The 19586-nt window shown below is 36.4% G+C and overlaps 1 pseudogene; it reads left to right on the forward strand.

Annotated features, from left to right (window-relative positions):
• LOC129014515 (programmed cell death 6-interacting protein-like) overlaps nucleotides 1-19586 on the forward strand; it is a 51962-nt pseudogene that overhangs the window by 27532 nt on the left and 4844 nt on the right.

The following is a 19586-nucleotide window of genomic DNA, read 5'->3' on the forward strand; positions in this document are numbered from 1 at the left end:
TGTACATTAAAAAATTGCAGACAACTTGGGGGTGAAGTAAAAATGCACATAAGTGCATTAACGGTACTTATTACTCAGAAAATGATCAATAAGGAATTAATGTGACGATTCCTGGGGATTTAAGATACACCAAGAACCTAACAGAAATTTGCCCAGGACTCTTGGGTATTAACAGCCTTCCTCTTAAAAAGAGACTTGGGATCTCCTCTCATGTTTTTTTCCTCTGAAAGACCTCACGTTCAGCTGCACAGTGTTCCGTTACATCCTGTTGGGCCATTAGTTCAGTCCTGTCATGGAGAGAAGAAAGTCACCTACAAAGACTTGGAAGCTACCTCTGCAGCATTGCTGGTACTCCTTGAAAATCTCCTGTTTCAGAACCAAGTTGCTCCAGCCTTACCCTGAGAACTGGCATGAGTGTAGTTTGAAATTTAGATGTCTTTTATTTTTTCCTTTTTACTAATAAAGCTCATAAGGTGTTTTCATATTCTAGTTAAAAACTGAAATGTCTGCAAGTAGTGATCCAGGAAGGTAGGAAATTATTCCCTGGGAGACAGGAAAGCACCCAAGGTAGTAATTCAGTTTTTGATTCTCTTACATTTTGTGTTTAGATAGTGATTGTCTAGACTAATTCCTTGGATTTTCTTAATATCATATACTTCCTAAAAGCAGTGAGGTTACAGGTTAGATTTTGACATTTTGGAAGAGCCACTACTAGTATAATTGCTTTCCTGCTTTATGTCTTTGGATCTTTTAAAATTAAGTTTGCCTGGAATTATTTTCAAAACAAATAGGCAAAATAACAGTTTATCATTATCATTGTTCATATACTTAGTGCATTTGTCTATGATATGTTTTTGAGTATGTGATACTGAAATATTAGTGTATCTATGATAGTAAATCATTTTTATATGGCTAAAATCATCTTTAGTAAGAAACCTCTTAGGATATGAATTTAAGTGAGAATTAACTGTCTTTTTTTTTAAAAACATGATGAAACAGTCATCTATAGAGCAACTTCATGGGTATATGTGAGTAATGATGGTTTAGTTAACTCTACAGGCTGGGTAAGGGCTCATAAGAAAGCTTCTAAAGCCCTGTGCTTGATGTTCCTCTGTGAGTGTCCATTCTACTTCTCTTTCTAATAATGCATGCTTTTCTTTCTTTTTGTAAACAAAATGTTGACTTCACGGATCAATTAAAGAGAATTGTAAAAGCCTAAATTGGCTTCAGTTAACAATTAAAAAAAACCCCTTCAATTGGAAGAAAAAAATTTAATTCATAGATTTCAATCCACACAAAATCATGTCGTCTTCTCTGTTTACACCTAATGACTAACCTTAATCTCTAAGTCATGAATGGGGTGATTGTAATTTCTGTCTTCTTCTCCTCTTTCTTCCTGCATCCCATGTTGTCTGTGGTGGTTTGTGTGGTTGGACTCTCCCCTGGTCAGTATTTTATTTCCAGGAGGTGTTCCCTGTCTTGGCTGCCAAGCACTGTATCATGCAGGCCAGTGCTGAGTGCCATCAGTCTATCCCGGCAAAACAGCACAAGACATTTGGAGAGGAAATTGTAAGGTTACAAGTGAGTCTCTTGGTAATAAATATTTAAGTAACTAACTTGGGTCTCTCTTTTTTTCCCTAGTAAGATTTCCAAGTTTGCCCATAAAAACCTTTCCCATTCATCACCCCATCAGCAGTGACAAGTGATTGTTTTTATCTTTAGACTTTACTGCATGTTTTTTTGAGGTCTCATATTTTATCTAAAAAATTGATGCAAAATTTGCATTCAATTCTCTTTTTTATCCATGCTTATTTTAATGTAAAAATAATTCTAAATTCATTGCCATCTCCAGATTGTTTTTATCTTTAGACTTTACTGCATGTTTTTTTGAGGTCTCATATTTTATCTGAAAAATTCATGCAAAATTTGCATTCAGTTCTCTTTTTTATTCATGTTTATTTTAGTGTAAAAATAATTCTAAATTAATTGCCATGCTCCAGGAGTATGTGTAGTGTTTAACTTGTGGCCTGGTCTTTGTCTAAACTGGGGCATATACTTCCACAACTTGAGGAGGACAGTGGAGAGATGTGTGTGCATATATATATATATATCTTGTGAACAGCCGAGTACCTTCTATGCAGTTGTGTTCATACTGTTGGCATTGGGGTTATCAGAAACTTGCTGTGACATTATGGCACCTGAGGCAACTTGCCAGCAGGAACAAGAGCTGTTTGTACAAGTTGTTTGTGTTTTGAGTATTGGTAGACAGAGGATAGAAAGATGACTTATGGCATTTGAGTTAGGGAAGTTTAAATATGTACTGATTTTTAGAACATACTATGGATGTCTTGGTTTATTTTGTGCTGTTATAGCAGAATACCACAGACTGGGTAATTGATAAAGAACAGAAATTTGTCACAATTTTGAAGGCTGAGAAGTCCAATATCAAGGTGCTGCCACCTGGTGAGGGTCTTTGTGCTGTGTTACCCGTGGTGAAATGTAGAAGGGCAAGAGAGTGCTAGTGAGTGAGAGAGAGCAAGAGGGAGCCGAACTGCTTAATGAAGCCCCTCTCTTGATAACTAGCCCTCTCCCATGATAATGACATTAATCTATTCATGAGGGTGGAGTCCTCTTGACCTCATCACCTCTTATTATGCCCCCACGTCCCAACACTTTGGGATTGGGAACACATGAACTTTGGGGGACACGTTCAGACCATAACAATGGAAATGTTGTTTAGGAGGTTCAGATTAATTAATTAGCCTTTTCGTGGGAAAACATCTCACAGTGACCAAATCAGAGAAAGACTTTTTTTAAAAAAAGTCAAACCCAGATTTGTCTGGGGCTTCACTTTGATTACAGTAACTTAGATTCATATATAAAAATGATGCTGAACAAGGAATTTGTGGGAAGGATTCTTTTTTTAAGGCTAGCATATTTAAATTATAAGTTTAGTTTCTTTATTTTCTGGTTTCTGGGACTATTAGATTTAAATAAGCCCATATTTAGTCTCTATAAATCAGTCAGAGAAAGAACTCCTTTTGAAATTTAATCTCATTTCTAAGTACCCCTGAAAAAGGAAACTATTTCAAATTCACACAGTGGGAGGGAGGTAAAAACTTTTCCTCAGTTATAGACACATAGATTTTGCAGCTTTAGTTTTACAGCTTTAGTTAAAGGTTAAAGTTAAGACAGAAGATGAGTGTGATGGCACCTGCCTGTAGTACAGCTACTTGGGAGGTTGAGGTGGGAGGATCGTTTGAGGCTAGTAGTTTGAGGCCAGCCTGGACAATATAGTGACACCCTTTCTCAAAAAAAAAAAGTTAACACAGAACACACTCACTGATCCATATTTCAAAGGGCAGTTATTCTTTCCAGTAGGCATGAAATATTTTTTAATTGATTTACACTCCCAAGAAGGCAAACAGAACAGACAAGAAGTTGACCAATAAACCATATTGGCTGTAGTTTGTCACTCAGTAGAGTATAATCCCCCATGATGCTGACAGAGATCTTAGGAGGTCACACTCTTAAACCAACTTTCTAGTTATGGCTACTAGCAAAGAGAAATAACTTATTGGTCCTGTGCAAACCAGAAATGAAAATAAAGTCACAATCAGGAGAATCAAAACAATAGATAAAATGGCAGCAAAGGTAAAATTACTGCTTGGAATCACTTCTGGGGCCAAGAAAAGTTGTACCTGTTGCACTTCTTGAACAGTGCAGTTTATGTGGCCCCAGAAGATGGATCTTCTTGGTCATCTTGGTGGATCTTCAAAGATGGTGAAATACAATTTTCAAAAAGATATAGAAAAACACACACACATACACAGATATAAAAACATGACTCACATAGAATGACTACATGTCAAAGATTTATTTGACTCATTAATGAGGGACCTAGCAAGATTGTAAATCTGATTTTGTACAAGTATTGTTATCTTAGTTATGATACTAGGTTGTAGGTATTAAGGAGATTGTCCTTATAGAATACTTGCTGATGTGTTTAGGGATGAGGGCTCATCACATCTAACTTCAGTTTAAGATAGTCCTGCAATAAAAGAAAAAAAGGTACGTGATTTTGTGTTTGTATGGGAAAGAAATAGATAAAGCAAATGTGGCAAAATGGTAATTGTTGAACCTAGATAATTATTTTGTGAGCTTGAAATTTTTCAAAATTGGGAAAATAGGTATATATAAGGTTATATAGTTCAATTCCTGTTCCTCTTTTTCCCTCTATCCTGTTCCCCCATCCATTATTCCCACTGCCCCATAGTTAATTTCCATTAATTTCTTGTCTTTTTTTCTTTCTTTGAAATCGAAGCAAATATATACATATACAGCACACACGCATTGCACATTCTCACTTCTCATTCTTACTGAAGTGCTGGTATGCTATTAATATATACAGTGTTGTGTACCTTCTTTTCTCATGTAACAATGTATCCTGGAGATCTCTTCATCTTAATTCAGCAATAGGGAGACCATCCTTAGAGCTGCATTGTACTTCACTGTGTGAGCCACAGTTTATTGCTGTCTCCTATTGCTAGATACTTGAATGTTTCCAAGATTCACTATTATAAACAATGCTACAGTAAAAAATCATGTACACAAGTTATCTTGTACTTCAGCAGGTGTCTTAGCTTAGGCTGCCATAAGAACACCATAGACTGGGTGGTTTAAACAACAGAAATTTATTTTCTGATAGTTCTGGAGCCTGGAAATCCAAGGTCAGGGTGCCAGTATGGTCATGTTCTGGTGAGATTTACAGATGGCCTTTTCTCTGTATCCTCATATGGTGAACAGCAAGAGCAAGCCCTCTGGTGTCTCTTCTTGCAAGGGAACTAATGCCCTGTGAGGCCCCACCTCCATGACCTCATCTAAACCCCATTATTTTCCAAAGGTCCCATGTTCAAATACCATCACATTAGGAGTTAGGGATTCAAAATACAAAATTTGGGGAGCACAGTCCCTTACATAGCAGCAGGTGTATCTTAAATAATTTAATAGAAATGGGATTACCGATAGCAAAATATAAATACATCTGTAATTTGTTATATATTTAGATTGTTGATCCACTTGGAATTTATCCTGATGTGTGGTGCTAGGTATGGATCCAGTTTTAAAGTCTTCTTCCAAATGGCTAGCCAGTTGTCCCCACACCATTTATTATAATAGCCTTGTTTACCTCACTGATCTGAGATTCTGACTTTATCACACATTAGATTCATGGTATATATTGGGATCTATTTCTGCTTTTATTGTTTCATTGACTTGTTTATCTGCTCATACTCCAGTTCCATATCATTTTAGTTATACTTTAGACTGTTTTAATGTCTGATAGGTATTATCTCTCGTTTTTTGAATTTTCCTGCCTGTCCTTGCTTGTTTCCTGAATTTTGTCATTTTCTGGATTTTCCTGACTATTCTTGCATATGTTTCTTCATATGAATTTTCTTTCATTTAACTATGACGGAAAATATATATAAAAGTATAGTTGTGTAACTATGATGGTCAGGCATATATAAAAGTATGAATCATTGAATTTCTGTTACCCAACTTAAGTGATTATGAGTATTTCGCTATTTTGTGTTTTAGCTATTTCTCCTTTCCTCCTTATTTTTTTGGAGTATTTTACAACTATCTCATGTATCATTTCATTCTTAAGTTTTTTAGCCTGTGTCTCTAAGAGATAAAGATTAAAAAAAATTAAAGAACAAAAATTTAAAAAATGAAGAAATTTTGCTAGATGGGTCATTATCCCAATCTAGCAAAATTAATATTAATATGAATTAGTAGTTAATAGTCATAATCCAGTATTATCTACATGTAGTTTAGTTCTCCCTGATTTTTTTCTCAGGGGTCTTGTTTGTTCAAATCAGGATCCACACAAAGTCCTCACTTTGCATTTGATTGATATGCCCTCTAAATCTTTAATTTGTAACAGCCTCCTCCTTCCCAACTTCTGTGTTGAGTTTTCTTCACTTTTTCTTGTTCTGTATGTTTTTTACTATGATTTCTGTGATGTCTGTTTTCCCTTTTGCTCCTTGTATAAATGTCTCAGTCTTGCTTTCTTAAATAAATTTATATTTTTCTTTACTTTTGTGAGTTCTGTCACTTCCTGTTTCATATTCTTTTGCTATTTGGCTATCACTCGCTCTGGTTTGGGCCATCCAGTCCTCTGTTCTTTTGGTACTGTCATTGTGTTCTTAAGTGTTTTAGTTTAGTTTAGTTTTTAGCATGCTGTTTTCATCTACTTTGCGGCACTATTTCTTTGGTGAGCTTTCATCATCTACTGGAAAGATGTACTGCTTGTTTTCAGCTTTTTCCTTATTATTTTTTGTATTGAGAGATGAGTTGCCTTTTCAGTTACTTATGTTTGAATGAGATTGATTTTGCTGGAGGTTCCTGTGTGGGGAAATGGGCAGGGTTAGCTTTACAAGCATCATTGTGTTAAGGGCTCCCTCCTAAGGTCCACTTCTCTGGCTCTTAAAGCCTACCCTGGATTAGGAAGAATCCCACTACCTCTGTACCTGTGCTTCCCTGAATTCCTCACAGCCTTTGCATTTCAAGTTGATGCATCTACTTTTCGGGTTTATATTTTGCTGGCATTTTCCGAGTGCTTATGCCCTTTCTTCTCCCTCCCTACTTTTCTGTTGTCTCTTTCTGCTTCCCCTAGAAACCCTGTCTTTTTAGTTAATCTGTCTACTTCTCTTTCTCAGCAGCTCTCTTGGGATGAGGCCCCTCAGCATCACATTTTTTTCTGTGATCCCCTGGTGGCATGAGAGGGGCCAGTTGGCTTTGCCTTTACCATCACCTGGCAAGGTTTTCTCATCCTGTTTTGTTGTTTTCAGATTTGCTGAAAGTAGTTTGAACTTAGGGTGGCAGCCTTGGCCCTTCCCTGTCTTCCCCTCTGTGTATAGAGCACCTGCGGTTCTGGTACTGGTGTTTGCTATTTGGGGGAGGGTTCAACCACATTTACAAATCAAATTTGATTTACAAATTTAAAAAGTGATTTAAATTTGTGCAATTTCCCATTTCCTAGTTTACACTGAAGGGTAGCTTTTGTTTTGTTTTGGTTGTCTTTCTCTAAGCATGGTACCAGCTTTGGAGGTTAAGATTTGTATCATGTTAAGGAACTATAATGTCTATTTTACTAAGATTTTAAAAAATCAAGAATATTGAATTTTATCAAATACTTTTTCAATATCTATGGAGAAATTTGATTTTTTAACTTATTATTTTGGAGAATTATATAAGTAGATTTTCTAGTATTAAACCATTTTTGTATTCTTGTAATGTTGGTGTTTTAGACTTGCCTTATCTCTTCATCTGGTCATTTTATAGATGTAGATGCTTTCTATATGCCTGAGAATATAATATATTCTCTATTTGTGGAGTCTAGTGTTCTCTATGTCTGGTAAACCAAACTTGTTAATTGTGTTGCTCAAATCTTCTGTAATCTTACACTTTTTTAAAATCTGGTCCAGCCATTGCTGAGACAGATATGTTAAAATCTTCCACTTTGATTATGGGTAAATGTATCAATTTCTCATTATAATTGTTGATGTAGATACTATTACATGCAAAATATAAGAAATTTTACATCTTTCTGGCAAATTGGCAAATATTAAAAGATCATGTGTTATATTTATCCCTAATAATGCTTTTGGCCTTATTGTCTATTTTATATGGTGTCACTATACCTAATACCACCTAAATTTTATGTGGCTTATGTTCATTTTTTATAAGGCCAAACTTAAAAAAAAATTTCTTACTGATGTTGACATGTTGTTCACTTCCTGTGTTGTTGGATAATTTTTTTCAGATCCACCGTTTCACTGAGAGTTAGGCCCTTTGAGGTTCCTGCCTTCATGTGAAGGAGTGAAAGAGGTGCATCTCAATTCTCTGTGTTGTGTGGTTTCAAGACCCTTGTTTCAGGTCTCCATGAGGGCCTTTAATAAGTTTTAACTGCTAATTTTTTCGATATAGAAATAACCCAACAGCCAGACAGGGCACAGTGGCTCATGCCTGTAATTCCAGCACTTTGGGAAGCTGAGTTGGGCAGATCACTTAAGATCAGGAGTTGGAGACTGGCCTGGCCAATATGATGAAACCCGATGTCTACCAAAACATACAAAAATTAGCTTGGCGTGGGGGTGCACGCCTGTAATTCCAGCTTCTTGGAAGGCTGAAGTGGGAGAGTTGCTTGAACCTGGGAGGTGGAAGTCACAGTGAGCCAAGATCGCGCCACTGTGCTCCAGCCTGGGTGTCACAGAGTGAGACTCTGTCTGAAAAAAAGAAAGAAAAAAAGAAAGAACCCAACAGCCAGCTTTCTTCAATGTCAGTTTATACTGATTGGCTCATGGATTTCTTTTATTATCTTGATAATTTGCCTGTGTGTTTATAGGGATAGCTGTTGGTATTATCCTTCAGTTTTCAGGTATTTTGTGATCGGAGAATTTCCAGGTAATCCTGTCAGCCACATTGCTGGAAATGCAGGTCTTCGAATTAAAGATTTTTTTGTTGAAACCAATGCTTAAATATTTGGTGGGGAAAGAGAAAGAAAATCATCTCCCTCTTTTTTTGTTGTTGTTGTTGACATTTTTCTTTTTAGCGTGCAGCAGAACTGATTAAAACAGTGGCGTCTCGCTATGATGAATATGTTAATGTGAAGGATTTTTCTGACAAAATCAATTGTGCCCTTACTGCAGCAAAGAAGGATAATGACTTCATTTATCGTGATCGAGTTCCAGACCTTAAAGATCTAGATCCTATTGGCAAAGCCACACTTGTGAAATCTACCCCAGTCAATGTCCCCATCAGTCAGAAATTTACTGGTATGTCAGTTATTCAGACACACTTTAATCTCATTTTTCTCTAGTTTACTGTGTTTTTCGTAGCTAAAAATCACATAATTGCTGTTGTATGCTTTGAATATAATTTGTATTCATGTTGTTTAAAATGAATATGAGAATAAATATTGTATTGTGTCCATGCAATGTTAAGATGGAAAGTAAACAATAATAAAGCATATGTAAAGTATACAATAGTTAGAAGACTTGAAACTGTGTGTTTGATTAACACTGTAGCACTTGTCATTTTGTTAACATTTGTTATTTAAGATGCTGCCATTAAAAATAAAGAAATATGGCCGGATGTGGTGGCTCACACCTGTAATCCTAGCACTTTGGGAGGCTGAGATGGGTAGATTGCTTGAGCTCAGGAGTTAGAGACCAGCCTGTGCACCTGGCGAAACCCTGTCTCTACCAAAAAAAAAAAAAAAATTAACTGGGCGTGATGGTGCATGCCTGTGGCTTTAGCTACTCTGGAGGCTGAGGTGGGAGGCTCGCTTGAGCCCAGGAGGTGGAGGTTGCAGTGAGCTGAGACCATGCCACCATACTCCAGCCTGGGTGACAGAGTGAGATCTTTTCTCAAAAATAAATAAATAAATAAATTAATTAATTAATTAATTAAATAAATGTAAAAATAAACCACAAAAATATTTCTTTTTTTTTTTCTTTTTTTTTTTTTTTTTTGAGGCAGAGTCTCACTCTTGTTGCCCAGGCTAAAATGCAGTGGTGCTATCTCCCTCACTGCAACCTCTGCCTCCCGGGTTCAAGTGATTCTCCTGCCTCAGCCTCCCAAGTAGCTGGGACTACAGGTGCCTGCCACCATGCCCAGCTAATTTTGTGTTTTTAGTAGAGATGGGGTTTCTCCATGTTGGTCAGGCTGGCCTGGAACTCCCGACCTCAGGTGATCCACCTGCCTCGGTGTCCCAAAGTGCTGGGATTACAGGCATGAGCCACCATGCCCGGCCTATTTCTTTAAACATGTAAACTTCTGGAGTGGTATTTGTATGAGATAAATAAATGTTATTATATTGTAGATGTATACAAATGTATACAACAGATGGTAGCCTCTAGCTGAGATCCCAAGGAGAATATTCTGTTACTGAGAAAGGGTGATTATATGTTTATTTAGCAAACACAAAGAGTTTACCATGTTCCAGGCACTCTTTAAGCACTTTACAAATATTAGCTCATTAGTTTTCACAAGTGCCCTGAGATGGGTACTGATATTATCCCTATTTGATGAGGATACTGATGCACAGAGTGGTTAAGTAATTTCCTCAAGGTCACATAGCTAGGAAGTGTTGGAGCCAGAAATGGAATCCTGCTGCCGTGACCCATTCAGTCAATTTTTTTTTTTTTTTTTGAGACCGAGTCTTGCTCTGTTGCCCAGGCTGTGGTGCAGCGGTGCAATCTCAGCTCACTGCAACCTCCGCCTCCTGGATTCAGATGATTCTCCTGCCTCAGCCTCCCCAGTAGCTGAGACTACAGGCTCCTACCATTACACCAGCTAATTTTTGTATTTTTAGTAGAGATGGGGTTTTGCCAAGTTGGCCAGACTGGTCTTGAACTCCTGACCTCAGGTGAGCCACCTGCCTCAGCCTCCCAAAGTGCTGGGATTACAGACCTTAGCCACTGCTCCCGGCCCCTCATTCAGTTTAATCAACAAATGAACAGCGTCACTGAAGATCCCTCAGACTCAGTGATGAACACATCTGAAAAAGTTAAAGAAAATTAAGTTCAAAGAAGAAACTTTTCATTGTCACCATTGTCCGTGAATGTAGTGATCTAAAAATTCTCTTTATCATTGTGCTTTAAATAGTGATTTCATTTTGATCTTTAAATGTCAATAGACTATTGATATTTTGATCTTTAAATATCAAATATGTATGGACTATGTGAATATTGGAAAGAAAATATGAACAGTCACTTTTACAGTTTGGGTTTTTGTCTTAAAATTTTGTTGTAATTTCTCTTCCTAATTTTAGATCTGTTTGAGAAGATGGTTCCCTTGTCAGTGCAGCAGTCTTTGGCTGCCTGTAATCAGAGGAAAGCCGATTTGGTAACAGATCAATTGCTCAGATGAGAGAAGCCACCACTTTGGCAAATGGGTAGGTAGAGCTTAATTTTAGAGCCTAAAGTTTTCTGTTTGGTTGTTCTTTAGTTTATGAACATTTTAGTTTCTGAGCTTAGAGCTAAATGTCAAGAGTATATAAAATAGAAAATGTAGACACACACTTACAACTATTTTTGGTGGACACTGTATTTATGAAGCTTTAGCAAATATAGTTGGAAGAAATTATAGAAACAAGGTGAGGATATTTGACTAAAAATTTGTATTTTAAGAGATATTTATTTGGGGGAAATGAGAAGTAGAAATGAACTCAGATACATGGTACGTTTAGTGTTCTGAACCGATTTTTGTTTCTGATGGATTGAATACTAAGAAAATAATTCATTGGTTTAAAAAAATTGTAGGTATATTTTGCACACACAAAATACGCCTATTCTAAGTACACAGTTCAATTATTATATGTATATGTGTGTGTGTGTGTGTATATATATATTTTTGTTTTGTTTTGTTTTGTTTTGTTTTTTGGGACAGGGTCTTATTGTCACCAGGCTGGAGTGCAGTGGTGTAAACATTAAACATGGCTCACTGCAGTCTCAACCTTCTGGGCTCAGGTGATCCTCCTGCCTCAGCCTCCTGTGTCGCTGAGGCCACAGGTGCAAGCCACCACACTTGGCTAATTTTTTGATTTTTTTAAAGAGACGAGATCTCACTTTGTTGTCCAGGCTGGTCTTGAACTCCTGGGCTCCTGGTCTTGAACTCCTGGGCTCAAGTGATCCTCCTGCCTTGACCTCCCAAAGTGCTGGGATTACAGGCATGAGCCACCGTGCCTGGCCATTTAGTTAGTTTTGATAAATGTGTGTACCCATGTAACCGGCACTATGATTAAGATAGAGAACATTACTGTTACCCTGAAAAAATTGTCTCATGCCCCTTTCCCAGTCCTTCCTCTTCTGGCCCCTGGCCACTATTGATCTGCTCCCTGTCTTAAATTTTGTTTTACTTTTTATACAGTTTAAAATACGTGTAATCATTCTAGCATATACATATACAGTACTTACAGTATGTACAGTATACACTTAGAATGTGTTTTGCTTTTTTTCACTTAGCTACTGTTTTTGAGATTCATCTATGTTGTGTGTATCAATTTGAGTCTTTTCTATGGCTGAGCAGTATTCCATTTTATGGTTATAGAGCAGTTTGTTAACTCTTTCACCTGTTAATGGACATTTCAGTTTCTATGAACATTCACATATAAATCTTCGTGTGGACATATTTTAGTTCTCTTGGGTAAATACTTAGGAGTGGAATTGTTAGGTTGTGTGGTTAGCATATTTAATTTTATACGAAATTGCCAGGTTGTTTTCCAAAGCGGTTGTTCCATTTTATATCCTATCTGCACTGTTTGAGAAATACAGTTGTTCTGCATCCTCACCAATACTTGGTACTGTCAGTCTTTTTAGTTTTAGCTACTTTAGTGTGTGTGTAGCAGAATCTTACTTTAATGATTTAATTTGCATTCTCCTAATTACTAATGATACTGAACAGCTTTTCATGTGCTTACTAGCCATTCATATCTTTTCTGTAAAGTGTCTATTGGAATCTTTTTCTCAGTTTCTAAAACTGAGTTTTTCTTAATATTTAAAAAGTTCTTTACATATTCTGGATGCAAGTGCTTTGTCAAATACATATAATTGAGAATATAGTTGACCCTGAACAACATAGGGGTTATGGGTGCTGACCCCCCTGCACAGTCAAATCTGCATATAACTTCTGAGTCCCCAAAACTTAAGTACTAATAGCCTGCTGTTGACCAGAAGCCTTACCAATAACATAAACAGTCAATTAACATATATTTTGTATATGTATTCTATAGTATATTCTTATAATAAATAAGCTAGAGAAAAAATGCTATTAAGAAAATCATAAGGAAGAGAAAATATATTTACTATGATTAAATGGAAGTGGATCATCATAAAGGTCTTCGTCCTTGTCTATTTCATGTTTGAGTAGGCTGAGGAAGAGGAGGAAGGAGGCTTGGTCTTGCTGTCTTGGAGCAGGCGGAGGTGAAAGAGGTGAAAGTCCACATAAACATGGACTCACATAGTTCAAATCTGTGCTGTTCAAGGGCCAGCTGTATTTCTCTCGTAGTTGGCTTGCCTTTTCAAGTTTTCAGTTTTGATTAATGCATGGATTTTACCATCATTTTTCTTTAACAAGAGAGGAATGTAAGTTTACTCTAGCATATGATAAACAGGCAGTCTGAGATTTTACAGAGCTTGTTTTCTGAGGAGTTCATTGTATTACATCATTTCATTTGCCTTTTTGTCTTTACATAGTGGGTAGGGATATTGACCTCCCTTCCACATCATGTAAATGAAATAACTGAGGAATTGTTATTGTGCTACAAAACTGAGAACAGATGAAGATTCTGTAATGAATACTTAGATCATCTATTTTTGTTGACATTTTGCCTAGGTGATGTGAAATTATAACTACTGATTCTGTTGAAGGAGAGCAAAAAAGAAAAACATAACTATTTTGTGTATTGTTTCTGACTTGTTAGAGATGCTATAACAATCAAAAGTATAAAAGACTGCTTTTTTAGGATAGAATTTTTGACTTTTAATTACTTAGACTGAAAGAAGTTTGAACTGTAAGCCAACGATACCTAATATATTTTAATGCGGTCATAGTTTTTCTTATTTTTTGGCTTTTTTTTTTTTTTCGAGATGGAGTCTCACTCTGTTGCCCAGGCTGGAGTGCAGTGGTGAGATCTCGGCTCACTGCAACCTTCGCCTCCCAGCTTCAGGTGATTCTTGTGCCTCAGTCTCCCAAGTAGCTGGGATTATAGGTGCTCACCACTACGCCTGACTAATTTTTGTATTTTTAGTGGACATGGGGTTTCACCATGTTGGTCAGGCTGGTCTCGAATTCCTGACCTCAGGTGATCCCCCTGCCTTGGCCTCCCAAAGTGCTGGGATTACAGGTGTGAGCCACTGCACCAGCCTATTTTTTGGCTTTTAATTCTGAATTGTGAACTTAATTTTTTAATGATTTTGGTTTAATTTTATCAATCACTGATTTTTTTGTTTTTCTGTTAATCTTTGCTATGTTTTTCATTGATAGGGCTTATCCAGTTTTTCTGGGTGCTAACTCCATTGCTGTTGATTTGGTTATAGAAGATTAAATTAAATAAAGTAAATATTGATGAGGAGTTAAATTGTTTTAGACTTCAATATAACATAGTATCTCATTTTTTCAGGGTGCTAGCTTCCCTTAATCTTCCAGCAGCAATTGAAGATGTGTCTGGAGACACTGTACCTCAGTCTATATTGACTAAATCCAGATCTGTGATTGAACAGGGAGACATCCAGACTGTTGATCAGTTGATTAAAGAACTGCCTGAATTACTGCAACGAAATAGAGAAATCCTAGATGAGGTATGTTTTATAAGATTTGCTTTTCAAGTATAAACACTGTGAATCCTTGATGTCCAGCAGGGATTGGGACTGGACACTTCCTCATGCTAGTGTTCACGGTGTAGTTAGTATTCATCACTTTGGTGAATTTACTGTGGCCCAGAGCCTTCTCTTTAGCATAAGAGAAATTCTGGTTGAGTGAGAATGGGTTTCATTCTTATCTTAAGGGTAAGTGAGTACACATTAATGAAACTCAAATGAGCACTGTGTAAAACTAGTATACTATGAGAAATCAACTATCATACAAACTGTTCAGTCTTTGTAATTATTGATTTATTTGATACATAGCATGTAGCAAGATTTTTCTTTTTAATTTAATTTGTCTTAACCTGGAAGGTTAAACCCTTTAATTTATCCCTAATTTCTTAAAATATATTAAATATATTTATTTTATATTTTTTATCTTATAATTCCAATATCTGTAGTTTTTGTGAGTTTGATTCTACGATTTGTAATTTTTGCTGATTCTTGGTTATGGTGGCTTGTTTTCTGTTGTGTTCAGTTTTTTTGTTACTGTTTTTTAAAACTTTAAAAAATAGTTTCAGATTTACAGAGACTTTGCAAATTTAGTGTAGAAAGTTCCTGTATATTTTTCACCTAGCTTCCCTGAAAGTTAAAATCTTATGCGGTCATGGCACATTTGTTAAAACTAGGAAATTGACATTGGTACAGTATTATTACTCAGATTTTACCAGTTACTCTACCAATGTTCCTCCTTCTGTTCCAAGAACCAGTACAGAATACTGAATTGCATTTAGTGTTCAGTGAGTTTTGATTGTGCATTCATATTTCCTGTAATTTATTGGTGGGAATTCATTGAGATCTGGGTTTAAGGTGAATTCTAGAAAGAATTTGTGTTTGCTTCTGCCATAAAAAGGCATTATATACCTGGCACCTCCTCAAACTTGAGGTTTTTTCCTTTCTTTTATAATCTTTTAATTATAGTAGTAATTTATCTTAGGACTTTGTGTCACACAGATAGTGTGGTTTCTAGTCCCAAGTTCAGGCTTTTGATCAGGAATCTCAGATAATACTTCCTTTTTTTTTTTTTTTCTTTCTTCTTTACAGCCAAGATCCAGACAGGCATGTTTTCTTCTGTAGGGCAGTTTTCTGTTTTAACTTGAGAATCACCTATTTGGAAGTATACCAGTTTGAGGGTGGAGAGTGCTTTTGATCTGACCTCTCACCTTTCATTGTCCCTACCTATGTTTCTTCTTGAATTTTCTAAATTCACAATCCAAGTCAATGGTGAACTACACAGCTGGTGAACTATGGATGGTGGGCCAATGCTGGCTTGTGGCCTACTTTTGTGTGGTTCGCTAGTTAAGGATAATTTTTATCTTTTTTAGAGCATTGTCAAAAAAGAAGAATTCTGTGTGCCATAGACTGTGGCCCAGAAAGCCTAAAATATTTACTCTGTGGTGTTTGACAGAAGTTTGCTATTCTTTGTCCTAAGCTATCAGGGATTGTGATATATTGTTGGTGCTAGCACTGTGTCTACTGGTAGATTAGTATTTCCTTGTGTTTCTGGCCCCCAACTATCCTGTCATCTTATCTACTCGTTAGAAGGCACTTAAAAATATATTAAACATAATTTTCTGTTTGTTGTATTGGAATGAAAGTCTAAATCTTTTATTTTTTAATGTAATCAGTTTTCCCCTTTGTTTTGTTTATGGCTTCTATTTATTTATTTTAATCTTAAAACTCTTTTTAAATTGATATATGGATGTAAATAGTCTCTTATTTATTCTTCCTTTTTTTTTTTTTACTGAGAAACGTGATAGCTAATTCAGCCTTAAATTTATAAGACTTTTTGTTAAATGCATTATAACAGATGTCTGCAAGAAAAAAGTCGATTTATATTCTAACCTAATATTCCCATCTCACCAAATTCTCACTTATATTGTGTATGAACATTTATTAAATGCATTAAATATTTTATACCAGAAATGACATTTCAGGGTTCTTTTTGCTTCCTTTTAAAGTCATTAAGGTTGTTGGATGAAGAAGAAGCAACCGATAATGATTTAAGAGCAAAATTTAAGGAACTCTGGCAAAGGACACCATCCAATGAACTGTATAAGCCTTTAAGAGCAGGTAACAATGTGTATAAATGACCTTCATTTGAATAAATTCCCAATTTGGACCCACATTTTTGCTTGATTAAATTAGGCTCAGTTGTAAATTCATTTTTACCGAAACTGTTTTTCCTCAGTTTTAGTATAAAGATTTTTAAAGTTCACAAAAGTAATCTGCCAATTGTCAGAAGTACAGATTCTTAAGAAGGGTATAAAGTGAAAAGTTAAAATGGTCCTCCAACTTTCATTTTCTGTTCCAAGCTCTGTGCATACTTTATTTTATTTATTTATTTATTTATTTTTGAGACAAGGTCTTGCTCTGTCACTCAGGCTGGAGTGCAGTGGCAGGATCACAGCTCGCTGCAGCGCCAACCTCCAGGGCTCAGGCAACCCTTCTACCTCAGCCTCCTGAGTAGCTGACACTGTAGACATGTGCTACCAGGCCCAGCTAATTTTTGTATTTTTTGCAGAGACGAGGTTTTACCATGTTGCCCTGGCTTGTCTTGAACTCCTGGGCTCAAGTGATCCACCTGCCTCCATTTCCCAAAGTGATGAGAGATCAGGCTTGAATCACCATGCCTGGCCCCTGCGCATATTTTAAAAACACAAATGAGAGCATATTGCATTTATGGCTTTGTAATTTTTTTTTTCATGTAGTAGTGAATCCTGGGTGGTAAAAAAAAAAAAAGAGCTTTAAGTTATTTTGAGGCCAAATTTATGCTTCTTAATAATTTGATGATGAAGATTTTGTGCTTGCTGAGGTAAACGCTGTTGTCATGGTGGCTGGAGATTAGTTTTATTTATCTTCGTAAAAAGTTTGTATATTATTGAGATTTTTCTAAAAATCTTTTTTTTAAGTCACATTGCTGTTTTGAGAGAGGAATACTTTTAAAATAAATGGACCAATTTTTGGAGAGAATGATTTCTTCCTACATTCATGAGTTGTAGGAAAAGATTAATATTAATTAGCTTTTATTTGGCAGATAGTAACCACCAAATATATCTTAAGGTATAGCTATGCTTTTCATTTTATAAGTGATTTTGTCATCTTTCCAAAAACGAGAACACAAAGACTGTTAGGAGCTGTTTTTATGATTAAGTGAATTGGGGTCTATAGAAGGGGAAGATAAGTAAAGTTGGAGACTAGAACTCAACATCTAACCAGCCTATATACGTTGCTGTTAGAATCACTTCTGTGCTCTGCAAACTTTTATTTTCTCCCCGAGGGAACCAACTTCAGAACAGTTTTAGATAAAGCTGTGCAAGCAGGTGGACAAGTGAAAGAATGGTGCCCATCTCATCGTGACCCCATCGTACTTTTGTGTAAGCCAGAGCCTGAGCTGAGTGCTGCCATCCCTTCTGCTAATCCAGCAAAGACCATGCGGGGCAGTGCGGTGAGAAGGGCACTTTGATGTGGGTTGTCATCTGCTTAAGAAAACCACATTCAAGCCGTTTTATATAATGAACTGCCAATTTCTTATTGTCATCTTTAAAAAAATGCAGAAATAAATTGGGGTTGTTACATTTAAAGTAGTATATAGACTGTGTAATAGGTAATTATACTAGTATTAACTATCCTGTAATAGTAACTTCCATTTATTGAATGCCCTTTATTGAACTAAATTTTAGATACTTAATAGGTCAACAGCATTTAATTTGGGTTTTATAAAAGAGAGAAGCTTGGAAGTATGGAAATATGGCCAGATACACAAATTCTTATTTCTTCCGTTATTCTGTACTCCCTTCCACCTTGTTTCCCAGGACTGCCTTTGAAAGGAAGATTGACAAGGCGTGCATGTTAGTAAATGGATAGCTCCATCATGCTGTTTCTATGATGATAGGAAAGAGAAAATTGAATAGTAGGGCATCGGATTTGGAAAGTCCTAAAAGAAGAGAAAGTGCAAGTATAATTTAGTGGCCTATCACGGGGAGGTAGGGTAAGTTAGTAGGAAAAGATAGAGGTCCCACATCTCTGCACAGGAAAACAAGCCAAAGGGCAAGAAATACTGCTGAAAAATTCTTGAAAAAAGTGAATTTCCTGGGATAGTAAGTTCTGAAAAGTATGAGTTTTGTTCCTTATTTGTCTTTCCGTAGAAGCATTTTATATATTTCATATATTTATTCCAAGACCCACGGGATATCTGCTCTGTGTAAGGCACTATGGTAGGTACACTGGAAAATTAACATACAAATTATACACAGGCTTTACCCTCAATTTATGATCCATTGTGGAATATTAGTCATGTACAAGGATGACTGTGATATAGGGAAGAAGTTTAAAAATGCCACAGAGAAAGTATAGGAAGTATGCTATGAGGATTTAGATGAAGTACTTAAATTTCAGTAATTTGGAGTAGTTCTCTTCAGAAGCTTCTTAAGAGATTGGCACATTATGAGAACAGAGTGGATAGGCAGAAAAAGTAAAGGTGTAGGATCGGAGAAGGGCTGAGTAGTGGCTGTGTCTAGAGAGTTATCCGAGGTACAGAGGATCTGCAAACACAGCTTTTACTCCTCATTTCTCGTGACAGAAGGTTTATAGACATGTTGAGAATGGCTGGAATCTGTTTGTTTATTTATTTATTCACCAAGTGTTTGAAGGCCGACTGTTCCAGAACAGTGCTGAGCACCTTGGTCCCTAACATAAAGAGGCAAAAAACTGCTCTGGGTTACCTTTAGTGTAGGGTAAATGCACAGGTACTGGGCATCTCTCAAAGGGAAGAGAAGGCTACGTAGTTGAATGTGCATTGAACCTGAATCTAATGGGGGAACCCAATGGAACAAGGAATGTGAGTTGTTGCTTTGAGGACATAGTGGAGCAAAGGGAGGTGGTCAGAAGATTAACTTGTGAAGACCAAAGAACCCGAAGAAGAAACTGCAGATCCTTGGAACAGCAATACATTCTGGTACCTTTTTTATTTTAGAAAAAGATCTCTGTTTAGTACTCTCTTTGTATTCTTTTTGGTGTCTTGTACATGACTCAGAATTATGTGGCTTTTGTCCTTTGATTCTTCTGCTTTCAGTAGAAAAGTAAAAATGGTTTGTGCTAAGCAAAATCTGCATTAGTATGCACTGATTTGTTGATATTTTATTCAGTTGTATCAGT

This window comes from Pongo pygmaeus, chromosome 16, assembly GCF_028885625.2.
Source record: "Pongo pygmaeus isolate AG05252 chromosome 16, NHGRI_mPonPyg2-v2.0_pri, whole genome shotgun sequence".
Classification (NCBI taxonomy): Eukaryota; Metazoa; Chordata; class Mammalia; order Primates; family Hominidae; genus Pongo; species Pongo pygmaeus.